This window comes from Aedes aegypti, chromosome 2 (assembly GCF_002204515.2).
Source record: "Aedes aegypti strain LVP_AGWG chromosome 2, AaegL5.0 Primary Assembly, whole genome shotgun sequence".
NCBI classification, from domain to species: Eukaryota; Metazoa; Arthropoda; class Insecta; order Diptera; family Culicidae; genus Aedes; species Aedes aegypti.
In genome coordinates, this window is record NC_035108.1 from 272,541,509 (window position 1) to 272,548,254 (window position 6,746).

Below are 6,746 nucleotides of genomic sequence, written 5' to 3' on the forward strand. Positions count from 1 at the left end.
AACCATATTGAAAAATTATTCACCGAACACTGTGTTGTTTCTTAAAGAGATAATTGCAAAAACAAAAAGGCAGAAGATTTTAGGACAACTTGTAATAACTTACACATGAAAAAGGTTCATTACAAACTAAAATATTAGTTGTTTTTATCTATCTATATAAATAAAAATGGAATGGTGTTTGTATGTCACGAAATGGCTTACGAACGGGTTAGCGGATTTGGATGATTCTTCCTCCAATTTGTTCGTCAAGGGTTCCGACGTGTTTGTGTGTATAAATGTTCCAGAACATTCACCGGGAAAGCCGGAAAAACGACAGTGAACGGAACTGTCATTTTGTATGGGATGATTCGTAGCGATTTTCATCAGCCTACTTTATGGCAAGACGAAGTTTGCCGGGACCACTAGTTCTAAATAAAATCTTAGTTTGATTCAATATTATGTTTTGGTCGAATCAACCTATTATTCTATTTTGAAAATAATAGCTCATCAGAGAACACGCTACATTTTGGTAAAAACAAACCTGTTGTTTGTGAAAATAAACTAAAATGATAGTTTGAAACAACTATTGCACAGATTAAAAATAAATTAAGATTTAACATTAAAACTGCCTAATAAACAAATTAGTTTCAAACAAAACGATTAGTTTGCAAACAACAAATTTTGGTTTAAAAATAACCAAATCTTCAGTTTGAAATCCAACAAAAATTTTGGTTGTTTCAAACTAGGGTGTTTTTTCTCCGTGTACCATCAGTGCACCAGTAGCCGCTCATGCCCCTATTACCGCTCACTATAGTGTTGAATGGATTTTGCATGTTTCTCAATTTAATATCTGTACGTTTCCTTGACCCGATGTAAATTTCTACTAACAGGTTGTCATTTATAATAAAGTTCAATGCAATATTTTTCGCATTGATATCGTCTAGCTTCATCAGCAACTTCCAAATGAAGCAGTCTGACATTATTTTCATTGGTTTAAATAAATCTTTATATTAGAAACATAAGACACTGTGAGCGGCTATTGGATCAGTACACTGAAATAAATCAGTAAGGCTATTTTATCGGAAATTTAATATAGTATTGATCTTTCGATCTACATGTTTGTATCAATTTGTATCCCATATATTTGAATCGAACGTTAAAAAGTTGGTCGATGGACAGCAGTGAGAGTGTGACGTCTGTTTGTCTGTGGTTATACTTTGCGAAGAAATTATAATTTACACAAATATCAGGCAATTTATGCCAATCAGATGCATTTAAAGTCACTCTTGGCCTTAAGTGTTCGGAATATGAGTCAAAACGGTATGGAACATCATTCTGCTTCAAATGCCGAACAGCACGAATAAATCGTATTCAAATGCATAAATGAATTTACGTGAGAGCAATTCTCGCTGAAACCAGGCCGCCATCGGCACCCATCGTTAGAATTCCTATTTTATGTCACTGATCGCTAGTTTTCGATAAAACTTAAGGGGGGTCCTTTCGGTTTTCTCAAATTGGTGGACCCCTCATACGCCAGCTAGCTAAACAGATTGCGCAAAGCCCATTTTTTGATAAATCTTGGGTATTTCTTCACGGGATATGTCTCATATTTCGCTTGGAACACATAGCAAACTTAGTGGCATCGTATAGAGAAACGATATAGCTTTCATTTAAACTCGAAAAAATTTTGGCGGCCATTTTAAATTGTGTTAGAAAAATCGTTTTTTCACCATTAGCTCACCGCTAGTTTTTAATTCTGAGATCACCATCAGAAAGCTGACGAAAAATTGCGTAAGATAGGCTACAAAAACTAGGTGAGCATTGGTATTTACCCTATGAAATGAACGATTTTCTAAAAATGTTCTACGAGTTTAACGTATATGGCGAGTGCAATCAATGCAAACATCATTTTTTGTACAACAAAGAAACAATTTTTCAATCGTTGGTGTTTTTGTGAAGAATAGGAATATTATTTTGAGTGATAAAATCTGGCGGCCATATTGGATTTTGACGCCATCTTGATTTAAGGTAGAAGAATGAATTTTTCACCTTGATAGCACTCAACATGTCGAATATAGAGGCTACCAATAAAAACAAGGTTACGTATACTTTTATTCTTATTATTTTTTTTTCTGACGTTCGATCTCTATCGGAACCGAGCCTGATACTCAGCTTTATTAGTTATAAACACAGGATATTAAATAGGAATTTTCTTTTATAATGCGGTTTTTCATACTTTGAATTCAGGAATAATGAAAAAATAAATTCAATGAATGAAAACTGTCCAAAAACATTGATTGACATAAACAAACATTTTTTTTACCATATACATTTTTGCCATTGGTAAGTCTTGTGGTAATATCTGTAGTTTCTACGTAAAACATTGCCAAAAGTGCATTAAACTTAAAATTAACTTTAAATTATTGTTTTTACTACCACCCAACATGCATGTTAAAAATAGAGAAATTGGAAGATGAGGAGCAGACTTTGTTCTAATGTGGACGTATTGCCGAAACGCAGGTGTATCATTTTGAGGTTGGAAAATCTGGATTTTAGCAGTTGAATGATTTTTTACCATCTCAGCGCTCATCATGGCCTCCGTTAAAAAAAAACAATCAGATTCTTTCTTTCTTATCTTATCTCAGCTGTTCAACTGATTGCTAATTTCTGTCAATGGTTTTAGATAAAATAAATGAAATAATTAATGCTATTTTTCAACTCGAAGATATGCAGAACAATCATTCAGGTAGCAAATAAGCGTTAAAAATCCTATTTGATAATTTGTTTTTTAAGCTAGTTAAGTTAAGGGGCTGGTTCTGTTCCATTAGGGACGTAACGTCAGGAAAAAGAAGAGCAAACAGAAAAGTAAGTGTAACGGTAGCATTAATATTCAACATGTTGAGTGCTAACAAGGTGAAAACTCATTATACTACTTGAAACCAAGATGGCGTCAAAATCCAAGATAGCCGCCAAGTTTTTTCACTCAAAATAATACTAAAAATGGCCGCCATTTTTTTCAACTTCAAATGAAAGCTATACTCCACTGCACTGTGACGTCACGCGTCAATTTTGACAGGTACTGGTCCTGTTGTTTACAGTTTGGACTTAGTACTTTTTTCGAATCATTCTTAATTTCGTGAAAGTTTGCTGCAAGGAGAGGTCAAATCCACTGCAGATACCCACGGATCGTATTATTCTATCTTCCTACCGTGGAAAATCGTCACCATCAGCATGCTGGTGATAGAAATGCGAAGATGAAAAAATGATGGAAAAAACGACTAAGTCCGAAACGTAAACAACAGGACCAGCAGCTGTCAAATAAGTGAGGTTAGGCTCGTCATATGCAGCGCTCTATATCCTTTCTCTATACCAGTGCTTCCCAAACTTTTTCAACTTTCGCCCCCTTGAGAGCAATAGTTATCTGAAGTCGCCCCCCTGATATGTGAATCCAATATTTTAATTTAATTTAATTTAATAAAATATTTACATTTTAAAATATTTTCTTCAATATCGATAACTCCCAATTATTAGGAACAATTTACTGGACTGCAATTTATAATAGCAATTTTCACAATATTTTGCGTGCATTAAAGGCTACTGAATCAGTTTTCGATACAAGTTCAGCCTAGTTTAAACAATTTTAATGTATTATATGCAAATGCGCTAACTTGTGGCGTAGTTGGGGGATGATTCGTCAATTGTGATTTCATACTGATTTATCCGCTATTTCTAAAATTACTGCAATAATGTTTGATATTTCTGGGAGCGCTTTTTTATGTAATTAAAAAATACTGAAAGAGTATATGGAAATGCAGAATGTTTTTCAACTGATTTTTCAATGATGCAATGATGGTATTTTTTGTAAAACCAAGAAAAACTCAGATTTTTTTGGACATAATGAAAGTTTAAATCCGACGCATCTCTGATATCTCTTTAAATTTATTTTCAAATAGTGTTATTCGTCTTTTGTCTGCTATTTTTTTCAGAAATTGTCTCTGAAATAATTAGTGCAACCGAAACTTCGAAATGGATACTGTCGATTTTTTTTTCGGTAAATGCTGAATGCCAATTAAAGAAATATTAGCTTCCTAACTTCAAAATTCTCACACAAGAAAAATCCTTGTATACAATATTGGGCATTTGCAAAAAGTTCTAAAAACTCTCAGATACATGTTTTGTACATCTATAATTTGCTGTGTTTTGAATGTTATCTGTGACTTATTATCAGACCTCTTGAAAATCTCAAATACTGACCATTCTGAAAATTCACATGATAATAAAAAAACATGGATGCATAACACAAGCATTTTGTGTTTGATAATTATCAAGTGTTGCCTATCATAATTTCAAAATGATCATTATTAGAGATATATCGATCTAAGGTAAAATATTCCTGGAATTAGTTAAGTTTGGAATTTATTAAACTTCAGATGTGTATCCTTCAAATGTTATGCGTTAATAATTTTATATGATCCAGTGTTAGCCACCAGTTTTCACCCCCTTTCTGGATTTTTCGCCCCCCAAATTCGGTTTTACAAATTTTCGCCCCCTTGAGCTTGAAAATCGCCCCCAGGGGGGCGAATTCGCCCACTTTGGGAATCACTGCTCTATACGATGTCACTAAGTTTGCTATGTGTTCCAAGCGAAATATGAGACATATCACGTAAAGCAATACCCAAGATTTATCGAAAAATGGGCTTTTTCGCAAACTTTTTAGCTAGTTGGCGTACGAGGGGTCCACCAATTTGAGAAAACCGAAAGGACCACCTTTAAGTTTTATCGGAAACTAGCGATCAGTGACATAAAAATGGAATTCTAAAGATGGGTGCCGATGGCGGCCTGGTTTCAGCGAGAATTGCTCTGAGCTAGTTTTACTGACCTCTAATTAGAGAATCATCACTACTCTCGAACTATAAAATAGATTAGAAGACGTTAAAATTGAATTGCAATTGGCTGCCATGTTCTTGTGATTTGTTGACATACCGTTTTGATTCATATTACGGACACTCTTCTTTGTGTGGGAAACATTTCACATGAAATGTTCCAATGTTTGCCGTTCAAAAATTCGGACTTTCAAAGCTTGTTTCAATAAGCATTTTTCATAAATATCTATAAAAATTCACAATGACCAACTGCCTTAGACGTCTGTTTAGTGGTTTGGAGATTTCAATCGATTATTTGACTTCTCTATTTATGATTTTCATGGGCTGTCCGGAATTCGTATCATAGTGTTCGGAAATCAAGGCAAAAGTTAGTAGGCGTCCGGAATAAGAATCATGGGAAGTTTATACATTTCCATTTATTTAAAATTACCTAATGCTAATCAAATGGGAGCGAGTAGACAATTGTTACCTCATTCGACTCGTCTCACCTCACACGTCGCGAAGAATAAGCACATGTACTTATCACAATAAAATGATGTATTTTAGGTACATCGGGGCTAGTCATTTTGCAGCTTAGAGCGGGTCATTTTGCATAAAGCCATTTGACATAATAGTCAGTCGGCATAACTTGAATTATTACCCTCATTCTTGTTTACGGCGGATCCAACTTTTGATCGAATCCTATTCGTTGCCCATTTGATTTTGCTGGCGTAAACGAGAATGCGAAAGGGTTTTCGATCGAAAGCGCATTCGTACGTAAACAAGAATAGGGGTGTATATCCCTTCTTTCAAAATATACTTGATGAAATTTGTTTATGCCAAATGACCCAGACCCGTTAAAACATATGGGACAAGATAAAATGCGACGTTTTAACCTTTCGGTCGTCGCGCGAATTTTCGTAACGCGAGTAGTCGCGCGTTGTCTTCGGCAAAGTTGTTCGGTAACTCAAGGACTTTCATTGTTTGAGCTTGTTGGGGAAGAGTAATTGGGTTTATGGTTCCTTGCGTGGACTGTAATGAGGACTTCTATCTCCCAACACGAATGGATGAAGGTTCTGATAAACCAAGTGGGTTGAACCTATAGGGTGATGCAAATCCGTTCTTCCTCCAAGAATCCGACCATAACTATCTGCATTACGATTATACGACGACTAACTACACGACCGTACTTAAACACATTTATTAATCAAACACGATACATATATTTACAACGGACATTCATATTCAACACGTTAAAATATCTACATCCTGGTGGAGCAGAGACTAAACTCCTACTGACGACCTTTTTGATTCATATTACGGACAGCTTTTAATTCCGGACACTCCTCTTTGTATGGGAAACATTTCACACGAAATGTTTCAATTTTTGCCGTTCAAAAGTTCGCATTTTCAAAGCTTATTTAAGTAACCATTTTTCATAAATATCTATGAAAAAATACAATGTCCAACTGCCTTAGATGGCTGTTTAGTGGTTTGGCGATTTCAATCGATCATTTGTCTTCTCTATTTATGATTTTCATGAGCTGTCCGGAATTGGAATCAAAGTGTCCGGAAACCAAGGCAAAAATAAAGAAGCGTTCGGAATAAGAATCATGGGAAGTCCACACATTTTAATTTATTAAAAATTATTCTTACTGCGAAATCAAAATCTTCACCCACCATTCGAAAGCTTAGGGTTTTCAAGGTTCGATGACGCGGAAGAATCATACAAACTGATTTATTTTATATGCTTTTCGATGAGTAACACTTCAATGAGGCCTTAAGTGTCCGTAATATGAATCAAAACGGTATTTCTGTCTAATCCTAATGTGCTATTTACAGGCTTTGCAGAATTCGCTCTCATTTGAGTATGAAGCACGATCAAAGCAAGCAAAGAAAAACATC